Source organism: Pezoporus occidentalis, unplaced genomic scaffold (genome assembly GCF_034315485.1).
Source record: "Pezoporus occidentalis ecotype Australia unplaced genomic scaffold, CSIRO_AGI_Poc_V1 ctg262, whole genome shotgun sequence".
Classification (NCBI taxonomy): Eukaryota; Metazoa; Chordata; class Aves; order Psittaciformes; family Psittacidae; genus Pezoporus; species Pezoporus occidentalis.
This window is the reverse complement of record NW_026914523.1, coordinates 531,111-545,936: the sequence shown is the minus strand read 5'-3', so window position 1 is coordinate 545,936 and position 14,826 is coordinate 531,111. Positions and strand designations below refer to the sequence as shown.

General features: G+C 51.3%; 1 protein-coding gene across 9 annotated transcripts in view; it reads left to right on the top strand.

Moving 5' to 3' along the window:
- The first annotated feature begins 2,293 nt into the window (after positions 1–2,293).
- NCOR2 (nuclear receptor corepressor 2) overlaps positions 2,294–14,826 on the top strand; it is a 237,005-nt gene continuing 224,472 nt past the window's right edge. For 8 of the 9 annotated variants that reach the window (XM_062624136.1, XM_062624129.1, XM_062624134.1 and 5 more), the window contains exon 1: positions 2,294–2,599. The gene's annotated coding sequence lies outside the window, so the exon portion shown is untranslated. The remainder of the gene's footprint in view (positions 2,600–14,826) is intronic. The other variant, XM_062624126.1, reaches the window with a different exon arrangement.

Below are 14,826 nucleotides of genomic sequence, written 5' to 3'. Positions count from 1 at the left end.
AAGCTTGAAAACACGAAGCCTCGAGGCTCCAAAAGCCAGAACCCCTTTGCAAAGAGTGCACTGTTGCTGTCTGGTGTTTGCAAGGCCATTATTTTAAAGCCAAACTCATTGTTCTTGCTTTGAGATGGGGAAGAGATTTGCCTTTTGCAATACCATACAAATGTATCCAGCCTCTTGCACTAAGGAGAGTCACATGCTCCTCATTAGGATATTGTTAAGATGAGGGTGATGAAGACAGACAGGATCTTGGCCAGAGGGGTTCACTGCTTGGTCTTGACCACTCTTGAAGTCACTTAGCCCTACAACATTGGGACAACTGTTATTTTGGGGTGTTATTTGGTAATTTGGGCATTATTTTGGGTATTTTGAGCGCAGTGGTTGTGGATAATGGCTTTATAAACACCAGTGGGATCTGGTAGCTGCTAGTTACAGACGGCCAGGCATGCAAAGGAAATCCTCCCCGCTGTTGTAAGAGCAATGCCACTGTGAAAAGCCCATGTTCATACTGTGATACCAGCCCAGCAATTCCCTTTGGGACCATGGCCTTCTGGACTGTAGGAACAAGGGCAAACAATCCATCTGCGCACTGGCAGGATATTCAGCATTGCTGGAAAGTATGTTCAACCCTGAGGGTTTTTTAAATACATAGGGTTATAATGTTGTTCTGAGGTCACTGGAACCCAAAAGCCTGACTCCTGGCTCCTGTAAAATGAATGTCTGAGTCTTTTTGCTGTGGTACAGGACTTGCCTTCCATTCACTAAGTGAAACGTCACGGGCAGAAAAGAAGCTCAAGAAATGCTAAATGGCTGGAGCAGAGCAACAGGGATAAATCCAGTCCTTTATCTTCCATGATAAACACAGCTTTGAGAGGAAGATTTAATCTGCTGCTTTGATTCGCAAGACGCTCAGCTTGTGAGATGCACTTGAACCTCATGGAAAGTGCTGCCTGATGCCGCTGACACCCAGCTGCTGCGGGCATGGAAGGGTGACTTTTCCTGCTTTTCCCAGCACGTCAGGGCTCTTTCAAGACAATTTGACTCCTGGTCCTGATGTTTATGCTCACATTTACACTTGAACCAAGGTGTGTGCCTGTGCTTACATATCCAGTCTGGTGACTTGAGGAGACCGAGTGTGGGACCGGGAGAGTCCCTTTGCCCAGCAGCAGTGCAGCTCTATTGGGGCAGGGAATGAGCTGCCCACCCTGTCATCCCAGGGAAAATGCCACTCGTGGAGACGCAGGAAAAGAGAAATAAACTGCAGGCAGGTAGAGTCGCAGGGGACCCCCCTCTGCCCACATTTCCTGCTGCAGTGGGGAGGGAGAAGCAGAGTTTGCAAGGGCTTTTCCAGCTTTTTGGGTTGCGCACCATCCACGGCAGGGGACCCGGAACGGCGGAGCAGGAATGGTGGTGGCTGAGGGGGCATGACCGTCCTCATCCCCCCTGGGAGCATGGAGTAGGAAAAAGCAGGATATTAGTAAAAATCAGAAGCTGGGGCGTGAAACTGGAAGATGAGAATGGCGTGGCAGTGACCTGGGCGGCCTCAGCGCCCGGCTCCTGTGGGCATCTGCTTGTTAAAGTGCTGATTTCCTTGCCAAATCCACTCCCCAGGGAAGGTTTACATGCAGCGCAGACCCCGGTCCGGGGCTGGGGCTCACAGAACCACCTGGTTTGGAAAGACCTTTAAGATCATCAAATCCGACTTTTACCCCAACGCTGCCAAGGCCACCACTAAACCATGTCAGTACAGGCCTCATTTACACAGTTTTTGAACGCTTCCAGGACGGTGTTTCCAGCAATGTCCTGGGAAGCCTGTTCCAATATTGAACTGCCCTTTTAGGGAAGAACTTGCTGCTGATGTCCAATCTAAACCTCCCCTGGTTCAGCTTGAGGCCGTTACCTCTGTCCCTATCACTCAATACTTGGTAGAAGAGCCCAGCCGGTGCCGAGTACAGGCGGATGACCACTTCCCAGCCCCACTATTGCCGATACAAGCCAGCACACCCTCTGCCGCCTGCACACCCCTTCCTGGCTGGGATGGGCACCATGGGCCTTCTCCGGGGGACCCCCGGCCTTCCTTTGGGGGGAAGCACCGAGGCGTCCTCACCGTGGCGCTGGGGGACGGCCCCGACCGCTCGGGGCTCAAACGTTGCGGGTGGCACCAGCACGGCCACAGCCGGTGCCCCCGGTGCTCGGCGCTGCGCGCTGCGGGCCGGCTGCAGAGCGCGGCGCCTTTAAGGCGCGCGGGCGGCGCGGCCCCGCCTCGCCCCGCCTCGCCCGGCCGCCGGGGCGGCTGTGGGGCGGCCTGAGGGACCGCCGCCGCCTCCCGCCGCGCTCAGGCAGGGCAGGGCAGGGCAGGGCGCTGCTGGGCCGGCGGAGGGGCTGGCCCGGCCCGGCCCCGCGGGCGGGCGGACCCAACGACAAACAGACCGACGCTCACACACACAGACGGGCGGCGAGCAGCCCCATGGCTCTGGATTTATAAACACGGCGCAGATGGCGGGGCCGGGTCCCCGCGCCGGGCGCTGCCCCGCCGGCCGCTGAGGCGGGAGGTGAGGAGAGGAGGGAGCGGCGGCAGCGGCGATGGGGCCGGCGGGATTAGGTAAGGGGGGGCAGCGGAGCTGTGGGGAGCGGGGAGGTGCCCCCGGGCGTGGCGCTGCCCCCAGCGGGCCCCCGCCGGTGTGGGGCTGCGACTCGGGGCGGGGGCCGGGGCCGGGGCCGGGCCGTGAGGGGCCGCTCCCGGCAGGTGGGGAGCGGGCGGCCGCCGTTATGTAAAGCCGAAACGTGCCGCGGGAGCGGGGCGCTGACGAGAAACTTTCTGGTTTTGTCGCGTTTTCTTGTGCTTCACCCTCACGGGAAAGCGTTGCGCGGTTCGGGGTGCTCGGGGAGAGCCCCGCACTGCGGGAACTCGAGGGGACACCGGGTCGGGGGGGTGCACCCCAAGGGCCGGTTTTTTGCCTCGGTCCCCCTTCCAGTGTTGATCTGTTTTCCGTGGTGGCCCCACATTCGCGTTGGAAGCCGGTGGGCTCGCGCTGGCACACGAGCGTGAGTCGCAGGCGCCGTTGGGCCGGGTGGGGTGATGCGGGCCCGGCCCCCGAGCCGTGCCGGTGCGTGCTGGCGGGGGAGCCTGGGCCCGGCGGCGGTGGGAAGGAGGGAGCTCGCTGAGCTGGCGCTGTGGCGTTCAGCGGCTGCTGTGTAAATGTTTACGGTGGGGAGCAGGGCCAGTGTCTGCAGGCAACAAGTGTATGTGTCCCTGAAGCCCAGCTGCAGTGTCGGGAGTGACTGCCGATTCTTATGATTTCCTGTTCCCTCTTCTCCCTCGGCCCTCCCTCCTGCTCCCTTGCCCTGACAATGCACAAAGAGCAGGCTGCAGTGGGTGCAGGCAGCTGCCTGCCATGTGGGCTGCTGCCAAAGCCACTGAAGCAGCAAAACCTACAGGACTCTGGCCCTCTTGGGGCTGGTGCTGCCTGGGGCCGGGGGCTGTGTTGACCCAATCCCTCCTTCCATCGCTTTGAACCCTGTGGATGTCCCTGCTTGTACAGCCTGCGGGAGCTCCTGCCTGCGCTGGAGGCTGGGTCTGCTCCCTGAACTTTGTGTTTTGGGTCAGCTCAAGAATTCGCCCGAGAGGACAGTGCTGATCTGTGCGATGGGGAGTTCCTAACGCCGCCCTTTCTGCTCACAGGCATTTATGGTTTGAACTCTGTCTGCGACCTCTCCCTCAGTATTTGCACGAAGCAAAGGTTGGTGTTCTGAATGCCTGAAAACGTCAGGGTTTTGCTGAATACGGCCTTTTTAATCTGTCTGTGGTGGATGTGATGTTGTTCTGCTGGTATTCTTTGGCTGTGTGGGGTAAGAGTTTTTCCATTTAGTGTAAGGGTTTTATCAGCAAGGTTAAGTTTTAGTTTGCCATGTGCTTCACAGATAAAGGTTTGGTAACGCCACCGATTCAGAAAGGCAAGGAATGTGAGCTGGGACAACTGAGTATTTCCATCGCTTCTGAAAGTGGTGGCAAAACTCGTGGAGGGCTCCAGTGAAAGCTGTTTTTTCTTGGATGGCTTTAGTGAAGTTGTACTTAATTCCCTGAATTTCACTGCTGACTCGTTGGGTAACTCTGGGATATAGCTCATGTGCTTTGGTCTGCCAGCTCTGCACAGAGGCCATGCCTTGGGTGGGGAATACAGTAAGCAAGGCTCACAGTGTTTGGAGGCTGAGTCCCAAGATGCCATGGGAGGGAAGTTCTGTGTGGGACTGTATTTTATAACTTCAGTTGGGTAAGTTTCAATATGAGAGAAACTCTTGCAAAATGCGTTTAGTTTATTGAAAGCAAATGCACTCAAACCTCGGTTTGTTGTTGCCAAGAGGGAAAAAGTATAAGCTATTTTTGGTACGAGAGAGGAGATGGGGCACGCACAAGTCTGGGGCAGGAAAACACTGGTACTTTGTTCTTCTGGCTTCATGTGGGTGGTGGTTTCTGTTATTTAGCTGTGTGTTTCTGCCAAGTTGCAAAACATACCTGGTTCTGAAAACCCTGCGGAGGTCAGGACTGGCTCCGAGGAGCTGGTGCTGGGCCCGGATGGGAGCACCTCCCAGGCTGGTGTCTCCAGCGCTGGAGAAGTGGGTGGATGCTTCTGGGTTCACACCTCTGAGCACCATGGAGGTGACTGGGGTGTTTTTTTGTGACAGGATCTGGAGTGAAACCATAAACTTGTTTCACGCAAGCCACTGAGCAGCTGCTGCTTGGCAATACCTTTCACTTGCTAATGGCTGTGGTTGGATTGGAACCAAGTCGCCTCGAGTGGAGGTTGTACCAGTCCCTGGAGCCATCCTGCGCTAAATCCAAAGAGGGTTTGGTTCAGGCTGTGTTCAAGTCTTGTAATTAGGAGCTGCAGTCTGGTGAAAGCAGTTTTGTTATGATTGGTGGTGAAGGTGTGTGTGCAGCTGTGCTGATAGCTGCATGTGTCGAGAGAGCTACCAGTCTCATCTTCCGTGGCATGGCTGTAAATTACTTGTCCCCTTGATGGCTCCTGCTTGATGGTTCTTCCTGCTGCTGGTTCTGGTTGTTAGTGGCCTCTACTGAAATGCAGTTCTGTTTGTTTTCAGGTCATCCTGAGAGAAACCTGTGTGAAGCCAACCATAATTTACATGTTTGAGATACTGTCATCTTCTCAGCTCTTTGGGGATGAGGAGAGTTATGATCTCCCCAGTTTCTAGATGAGTAGGTAGGAAAGGAGGATTAAATTGGTAAATTTTCAGAAGTGGGTTTTGAGCAGCTAATTTGAGCAATTGCAAAGGGGCATGGGCTTGAGAGGGCCTGTGTTTTGGATGCAGTGCTGCCTATCCCTAACCCAGCGTCTCACTCGGACCAGATCACTAGGCAGGTCTGAAAATGGGCGAGGGAGGTTACGTGAAGTTCAGTGTGTCGGAGCAAGTCTGCGGGAGAGCTGCTGAAGAGGAGTCTCTTTCCCTGGGAGTGCTTTACCTGCTCAGTGTGAGGGCTTGTTACTCCCAGTGGCAGAGTACTGGTTCCCTCCAGGGTTCTGTTCCTGCAAGCAGTGATCCCCCAAATGCAGACCACGGGCTAGATGCAGGGGTGCTTGGGGGTGGAAATCTAGGGCAATGTGTTCTTAAAAAGGACTGTTATCTTTGTGCAGCTGCATTTGTGTGAGCTGTGGCTTCACTGAGAGATGTCAGTGGAGGGCAGGGTCAGCGCTAATGGAGCTAGAAATGAGGTAGAGCAGCACCCAGTCGCCTCTGTGATTAGTGACTGAGGCTCTTGCAGCTGCTTAAGGATTTGGGCATCATGAGGTCATGGATTTTCATCTAGGATGCTGTGGCACAGGCTCTTGCATGGCTTTGAAGGGCCTTTGCTGAATATTGACATAGGAAAGTGGTAGAGGATTACTATTTATGGCTGGACTTGTGCTGGCACACAGGTGTCAGGGTCTCCAGTTTGCCCTGTAACATCGAAGGGATAGATCTTTGTATTGCAGTAGAAAATGGAAATGCATTTCACTTAATGAGCCTGGCTGGAGCAGAGATGCTTCCTAAAAAAGGACTGAAGAGGGGAGCTGGATCTCCAAAACAAAGAGCATAAATATGCCCACAAAAGCCTGGTCAGAGTGAGAGAGGGATTGGGTAGGAAGGGGAGGATGACACAAGAGCAGAAGGAGCTGAGTGATTTGGCAGTTTTGGGAAGTGAACCCTGACCTGTGCATGAGACAGCAACGGGACTCTTCTGGGAATTGAGAAATCTGGGTTTCACCCCCAGTCCTGCTGCCTACCTCACTTGCCACTTCCCTTCTGGAGGCCACCACTTCTCCTTTCCTGCCAACCTGCCTCTGGCAACTGAAGGTTTTCTGGGCTGTCCCTTATTAAAGGCAGGGAGGGGATTTTTTGGTGAGTGGGCAGCGCTCACAGGGTGCTACCCCTGCCAGCTTCATGGTGGGAAGCTTGGAGAGATGAGACGTGGTTGTGGTTGGCCAGGCAGGAAGAGGCACTGATTGCTGCGGACTCTGCTGCTGACAGTGGGTGCCTGGCTGCTGGTCTGGATTAGGCTTTGAGAGGTCTGGAAAGGAGTTCTGCCTGCAGGGGAGAGGTGCTGGCATTGAAGGAAAAGCAGTAAAGATGGAGCTAGATGGCTGTGATTGCTACCGCAGTGGCTGGAGGAGAGCTGGGGCACAGGGGGAGACAAGGAGAGCAAAAGCAATCGGCAGGGTTATGTGCCTGCTGGGTGGCATGGAGGATGTTGATAATAGTTAGTGCTCTCAAGCGCTTTATAGCTTCTGAGCACTGAATAAACATTAACGAATGTGTAGGATAGCAGCTTTGTCTACTTACAGAGAAGGGAAGTTAACTCCAAATTAACTTTATGATCCGTGAAACTGAAGGTTATTTAAAAAAATAGTAACATAAATGGAAATGCTGAAGTTTTCCAGAGTCGCCGCTTGTTGTTTAATGCTTTCCATTTTTTCACTCCCAGTCTGTGTTTTTGGCTCAGGAGCAAATTACAGGCAATATCAGCTTACGCTTGGATTTGAACCCACATCGCTCTTAGTCAGCTGAAATATTTCCCCTTATCGCCGCTCCCATAATGTTTATTTTAGACTGGATAGCATCATGGCTTTTCTGCTCACAGTGGGAAGAAGCCACTCTTTGAGACTGCCCAGCACTTTGGAAAGAAAAGATTTCAAAGCTGGTTTGGTTTCTGGACAAGGTACATCTTTGTTTTCCACTGACAGCTTTGTGCAAGGCTGTATCCCAGAAAGGTTTGTGGCATTAAAAACCCAGGAGGCAGCAGATGGATGAATTGTTGACAGATTTAAAATCATATGACAAACATAAAGCATTCAGACGTGAGGCCAAGGCAGGAGGAAGGTTGCAGGGGGATGTGGAGGCAGAAAGGTCGAGTAAGTTGTTCTGGGTGGGAGGAGATGTGCAGGCGAGGGCAGACTCCAATGGGTTCAGCCTGCAAGGGGAAGGGAAGGCTTTCAAGAGGAGGGATGTGGCAAGAAGAGTGCTCCCATTAAGGGTCAGGGAGCCCTCCGTGTCCTGGACTGCTGGTGGGAAGAAGAGCAGGAAGAGGGCCAAGTCCAGCCTCAACAGCAGTGGTGAGGCCAAGAGGAGTGGGGCTGCCCTGGGAGGAGGCAACATCATGGGGCCCAAATGGTTTCCTCCTGTGGGAAGTGGTCAGAGGGAGAGTGCCAGTGCCGGGGCCGCAGGGGACGGGTCGGGTATTGTCTCTGGGAGCTGCAGCCCCGGCTGTGGCTCTCCCGGTGGGTGGTGCGTGTGTCGAGGGAGGGAGAGCCGGCAGGATTTCCTCTCTGCAGCGCTGGCTCCCGGGTTAATAACTAACCAAGCAGTCTAGGTTTATCCTTTCATTGTGGAAGAGAATTATTTACATAATACCACTCAGCGTAATCTTTATTTAGCATTGTTTCCCTGACATAACACTGGACAGAGTGGCAGTGCTCAGAAAGGCAGTTTCGGTCCAGATATGTGGGAAGTTAACCCTTAACCATCCAAGTGTGCTTCTCCCTGCCTGTGCAGGGAACTGGCTGTAAACCGAAGAAACACTCCAGTGCTGTGGCTATCTTTCACCCAGGTTTAAATCCTCTTCAGGCTGGTGCTTTGTGCTGGTACATGAATGCTTCTCACCAGCTTCCTAAACACAGTTAAGGTTTGTCCTGTGCATGTTGGGGCAGGAGAGTGGTTTGTATTGTGCTCTTCTGTGTCTCTATGTTGGAGAGGCAGAATGAAAGAAGTGTGTCAGCCCGTGGGTGGAGGATGATAGGATTTGGGAAGGCTCCTGATGCGAATCATCTCACCGTCTGTGATCAGTCCTGGAGGACTCGCTGTCTCCCAGGAGGGCAGGTTTCATCCTCCTCGGGGAGTGTGTAATTGTAAGGTCTGGAGGCTTAGGTGGTTGTGTAAAGAGCTGGGGCCTGATTATTGTGGCACACTGTGGTGGAGGACTGAGCCCTGGGCTTGGGTTTCAGTGGGATGTGGTGGGAGAGTTGAATCAATGAGTAGGATGGCCAGGCAAAGCCAAGCTTCCTGAAAGTCTGCCTGTACCTCCAGCTGTGCAGTGCTGGCTGCAGAGGTGGAGGGTGTCTGTGTTGTGGGATGTGTGGGCCTTTAACAAGCTGTAGCAAACAATGGAAAGTTGGCTTTCTTCTGAAAATATTTTAAAACCTTGTAAAATCACTCCCAACAGCTCTGTTTTTATAGGACCAGGTCTCAGCTGCACGGTACTTGATCGCTTTGTAAATAGCTCAGTCTTTCGCCTCTGCAAACTTGATGAACATGCAGCGCTGCAGGAGGACGGGTTCACACATGGTTTATCGGTGGCAGCACCTGGTTCATAGAGCAGAAGCACTTTGCAGCTCTGCAGAAGTGTTTACTGCCGAGGCCTCATGATCTCCTTGGCCTGATGTTGCAAGGAGCTGGTTTAGCCAAGTCCCCAGTGATTTACGCTGAGCCCTGGTGGTACACACGCAGTCCAGGCTGGACGTTGGCATGCAATGGCCTCTCCTGTCAACCTCACCTATGGGCAGTGCAGGTCCTGTGTCAGTTTTATGTTGGTGATGTGGAGGTTACCCCATCAAGCCTGAAACATGCTGGGACAAAGGTAACTTGTTAACACCCTCCTTGAACCAATTGCACCTGGCAGGGTGAGTTTGCATTGGATCAGTGTTGAGACGTGTGACTGCAGCATTCCTGATCCCACTGCTTGAAGCCCTAAAGGTTTGTCTACTGACTAGTCAAGCCCTTGCTGTTAGTGTCATGCGATTCACGATATGTGCTATGTAAATCCTGGGTGTGTAACAGTGGTTCTGGTTGCTATCAGAGCTGTGAACTCCAGGAAGTTTCTCCAGTCATTAGCCTGGGGGTGTTTTTCCTGCATCAGAACCTTAAATAACTGTGTCCCCTCTTTGGCACTAGAGTTCTGCTTGGTAAACTCTTTCCTGTTGGAAAGGCTCCTTTGATCAAGCCCTTGTTTTTCTGTAGGGACCACATCATGTAATTCCATTAATAAACTTTTTAAGTTTCATCTTGAAAGCACTTACAGCTTTCTTTTTTCCCCTGCCTTTGCTGCAGAGTTTCAAGCTCATGCCAAAGTCTTGGCTTCGTTTCTAGGTCACCGGTCTGCCCTTTCATTTCCCCCTCACATTGAAGTTGGACGGCTTGTTTTGATTTGGTAATATGTGAGGTGGTGTCCACAGACAAAACCAGGCAGGCTGGTGAAATTCATGTTTCCCTGCAGCCTTGTTCCTGTTGCGTGTGTGAATAATAATTTCCAAATGCTAGACCAGAGGTGATTAAAAACTGTCAAAGAAATAAAATGCAACTAAGTCTGCACTGGAGGAACCTGTGTCCAGTGTTTTGGGAGAATTCTCTGACCTGGGAATGGAAAAAGCCTTCAATATTCTTACTAAAGGCTTTCTAGTCTTTAAATGTCACTTGGGAGGTGCTGATGAGGCAGCCTGAGAGTATCCAGGCTGTGCAGGACATTGTGTGCCTGGGGTTGGTAGCTCTGCCTCTCTGTGCTCTGCAGAGGTGTTTGGGATCCTGAGCTGCTGTTGTGATGATGTTTTTGCACAATGTGGCCCAGGTACGCAAGCACCTCTGCTGTGAGCTGGTGGCTGAAGCCACTGAGCATGACTGGCAAAGGGTGGAAGGCTGAAAGGCTTCTCTGCAGCCTGAGTGGATGCTTGAGTGGATGTGAAGAGCTGAAAATCCTACTGGCGAGCAGCACACGGTGTCTGTTGCGTGCTCTGAGGGAGTACAAGTGCTTGGTTTCTGCTGAGCTGCAAGGTAATTGGGTGTTCAGAGGTTTTTATGCAACTCTGGTGTTGGGGCCGTGAAGCAGTTGTCATGTCATCAGTTAGATGCATTGAGCATCTTTATTTTTGGAGCAAATGATCCTGCTGACAGCATGTACAGGAGGTGTCAGCCAGCCCTTTTCTTCCTCTCTATTTTTTCTTCTTCGTTTGTAGGTTTTAGTCTTGGCTTTGCTTCACTCTCTTGACAGGGTAGCTGCTAAAGAATTTTGGGGTTTTGATTTTTGATGCCTATACGTGTCTTAAGATGCCACGATTAGAGATGCACGTAAAGAGCTGCTGCGGTTTTGGTCCAGAACCCAGCCAGCTGCCAGCAGCGTTCCTGAGGGCTGTGTGGTGGTGGACTGAGCAGCACTGCAGGATTTTGGGTTTTCTCCAGCATTATGAAACCAAAGTAAAGAGAGAAGTCAGCATGTACCTTAAGGGTTGTGTTTTTGTTCTGGCTCTCTGGCTGTGGAATGCTAAGGTTTGCATCTTCTCCGCTGAGATTGATGCTCTTGAAATCTAGAGCACTTATGTGAATGTCCTTCTACTCTGCCAAGAGCTGGTGAAAGCTGACAAACAGGGAGTTTGGTTTGCCCAGAGGTGGAGGAGACGTGCTGCAGAGGCAGACACAAGCATGCAGGCACCCCGGTTGCTCCTGCTTCCCCTGCCAGAGACGGTGTGAGTTCTGCTATCTGTTTCAGTAAGACAAGAACTTCAAGCTCCATCTGTGGCTTATTTTTTTTTGCACTTTGTTCAGTTGTGCTTTTTAAATGTCTGTGGATTTCTTCTCGGCAGGAGGTTTTATTCCCCACACAATGTATTATTGTGTTTGTCTTGCTCTAGTTCCTTGTTTTATGCGGAAACACCTTGAACCTTTGGCTGAGTTGGAAGATGGGTGCCGAGTCAGGCACCAGGCGTGCAGGCGTGGGGCTGTTCCAGGAAGGACATGTCTGTGCACGACTTCAGGCTTCAGTTACCCGGTTGCTGCTTGAGGCATTAGATGTGTTTGGCTAACTCAGGCACTCCCCTGTGTTTTGATCAGGCAGTCTACACGTACTTATTTTTGTTTTATGGAGCCTGATCCCTAGGGTAAAGGAGGCCGTAACCAGAAATAAGTGAGTGTTCACACTTGCCTTTATGAACTTCTTGAGTATTTTGCCAATTAATTCTTAGGTAACTGAAGCTAAAATACTTACTGTAAAGGACACTGCCAGGAATGCTGCTAACCTGGGGCCTGATCCTTCCCCCCCCCCCCCCCCCCCACTTATTCCAGTTTTGCATAAACTTGATGAAGTTGCCTCTGCTGTATTGGCCATTGCAGTCTGCTTTGTGAAGCTGCTCAACCAGCAGAAGAGGAGTCTGAATAAATAGAGCAGCTTTGCCTTGCAGTCTTGCCAAGTCAATTTGGTGTGTATGTCGAGGAGGCAGAACAATTAGTTACAGAGACAAATGGCTCTTCTCTGTGTTGTGCTCTCCCGTCACACAGCCAGCTCCCAGCACTGTGATAAGCATAACAGTGAAATCTGTATTAAGCTACCAATTAAGGCATCTGCAGACAAAGGGGGGGAGAAAGTAGCAGCTCAACATTAACCTGCTAAGAAAGGTGAAGCTGAATTATATCCCTTAATGGGTTTGGGGCTGTCAAACAAGGGTGATTCTTCTTGCCTTTTTTGTAGCATCTAGCTGACTTCTTTCAGGCTGTATTTCTGAGATACGGGGGCTTTGGCTGTAGTGCAGGCTAAAAGTTTGCCACCTCACCATGCTTTTATCAGAGTGCTTCTCCCTTCTATTATTTCTGACCCTGAGTAGCTGAATGAATGTCTTCACCAAACAGATGTGCTTTTGGTCGAGTTGGCACCACTTTGGGGGATAGTATGCGTGCTGCAGGGAGGGATGGGGAGCCAAGGGACAGACAGCCTGAAATCAGAAGATAGTGGCTGTAATTTCCAGTTTGATTACATTTCAAACCTCTCTTTTGTGTGAATTTCAGTCCTGAAGAGCTCCAACTGGGAGGTTTTCCTCTCAAACCTCTGCACAGACCTGCATGCAGCCATCTCTCATGTGTCTCCCTTTGGCAGGGGGTAAACCAATTTTGCAACAGGTAACACAGACCCTCACGCAGGGTTTTTGTTGCATTCCTGCAGCAGCAGTGATTGGAGTCAGGCACTGTTGGTTAGCAGGTATGTTCTTTTTTGGGCAGCTGGGAAGGTCTGTGGCATTTTCTCATTTTCCATGGGCTGGAAATCAGGTCCCTGGTTCACAGCTGTGGCTGGGAGTGCTCCTCTGTGGCAGTTTAGGTTTTTCACATCACCCTCCCTGTGCCCATTGCTGCTTTGCGTTATTTATGGCTGTGTTACCTTTGTTCCTTGAATCCTGTTTGTGCTCCCAGGGAGACTCGAGTAGTCTGTGTTTTTGTGCTGTTGGCTTTGCATGTCCAGGGGAGAGGAAAGTTGGTCAGATGCCATCCTCTGTGCTCTGTGGCTCAGTTAGGCACTTGATGAACATCAGGTGAGAGGGGAGGGTCCTTTCCCAAGGGAGTTTCAAGCTGCTCTGCTACAGGAGCTTTGCTGAATTGCAAATTGCTGTTTCTCTCCCACTTCTTTTCTAAATCTGCTGTTCTAGAAGTGGCAGTAGTGCTGTGGTGCATGGGTGAATGTGTGCTGCAGCGTAGAGTTGTAACTGACTGACGTGATGTTGATCATGATGTAGCTAATGACACTTGCAATACACTTGCTTGTTTGGGGAAATGCTGTAACACAGTGGTCTCTTCCCAGGCCCTGCAATAGTTTGTTTGGTGTGTTGATGAACAGCTTTCTGTTGCTCTGTGACCGATGGGGTTCAGATTCTTAAGGGAAAACAGCATCTTTTTGTTTCTTCCCCCACTCAAACCCAACCAACCAAAAGCCAGGTGAAGGGCAGATTCTACATTCTGCCTGCAAATGCATCTTCTTGATGTCATTAACCTGGTTGCTGTCTGGTGCTATTTTTAGCAGCCTTATGATCTATGGACAAGGTCTTCCAGTAAGTGGTTGTAAACAGCTCAAGCGGGGTGGGAGGTGTTTGTGCACAGCCTGGGGTATCCCCTGGGCCGGGGGGATTGTGCCTGGAGGAGCTGGATGTGGATTTCCCATCTGCACACAGGGAATTCTGTGTAAAGCATTACTCGTCAGTTCCTGTGCCCATGGTAACCGACTTGGATACATCAAACTTGACTAATTAACCTAATGGAGAGTTGTTTCCAGGCTGTGGCTCTCCCCGTGGATTTCAGAGCCGGACTTGTGTTGTCTGATCCACCAGCAGCCTCCACAGCCAGCACTTTCTCAGGGTGGTTTCTCTGTCCTGTGTCTGTATGAGTTTGGGACAATGGCTCTGAACCAGATGGATGCCTCAGGAGCATCTCTTGCTCTGCATTTCCCCTCTTACTTTTATAATCCTTCAGATTTCCATGGGAGGAAGGCCCCAAACTTGGATGTGAAATGCTTGCTCTGATTTCTTTCTCCTTGGACTAGGTGAGGTGGAACTGAATACTTACCTACATCTCTGTTTCTGTACTGCACTGCCAGATCTCTGTCGCCCTGACTTCTGCTGTTTAAAATCTGGTCAAATCCTCAGGCTTTAAACGGAGCAGCACATCCTGAAGATGTCTGTATACATTTGAGTTTCCTCATCTGAATGTACCAGTTAAAGGCATTGCTACTTTGCACTGTTCCTCCTGGGTTTAATTATTATTTCAGTGATTGGAGCTGCAGACTGCAGCGGGGACTGAAGAGTTCAGTCTCAATTAAAACCCATCCTGTGCCAGGCAGATAGCAGCAGGCAGCGTTGCTGTTCTCAAGTGTCTCCAGCAGTCCACCTAAACACCATGTGATCCCTTCAGTTGAGAAATCTGAGTAGGCAGAAAGCAATTTCTGGGATAAACCTTGGGAGTGCTTCCCAAAAATAGCCTGAAAGCGAGGTTTGGCCTTCCACAGCTGCCCTTGGTCCTCGAGGCTGGTCACAATTTTAGGTGGATTACTAAATATTGCTAACCTCTGATCTTCAAAAATCACAAGATCCTAATTATTTTTTGCTTTTTGATGCTGACTTTGGTGTGTTTGAACTTAAAGGATTTGCATTTATGTGGCTTTTTAGCTTTAATTGTAAGTACCAGGACCTTCCTTCCTTGTGCTTCCAGCTTTTTCTATTTCTCAGTGAAGCTGAAATCACGGCGCGGTTGATGACCTCGTGTTTGACCCTTCCCAGCCTCTTGGGCAGCCCAGCAAACAAACGTGGTGTGAGAGGAGCACAGGGGAGCAGCCTGAGCCGTTACGCTGGTCAGTCATTGACTAAGACTCTTGTTTTTCTTCCTTTGAAGATCTGCTTAATCATTGGCATTGCAACCCCCACTGTGCTGGGTGCCTGGAGGGGTTCACTGCCTGCTCCCTGGGATGTCCCGGGTGATGCTGGAGATGGTGGTGGTGGGGGCTTTAGAGAGTCCAGTGCTGTAATCAGGTTTTACTGGAGA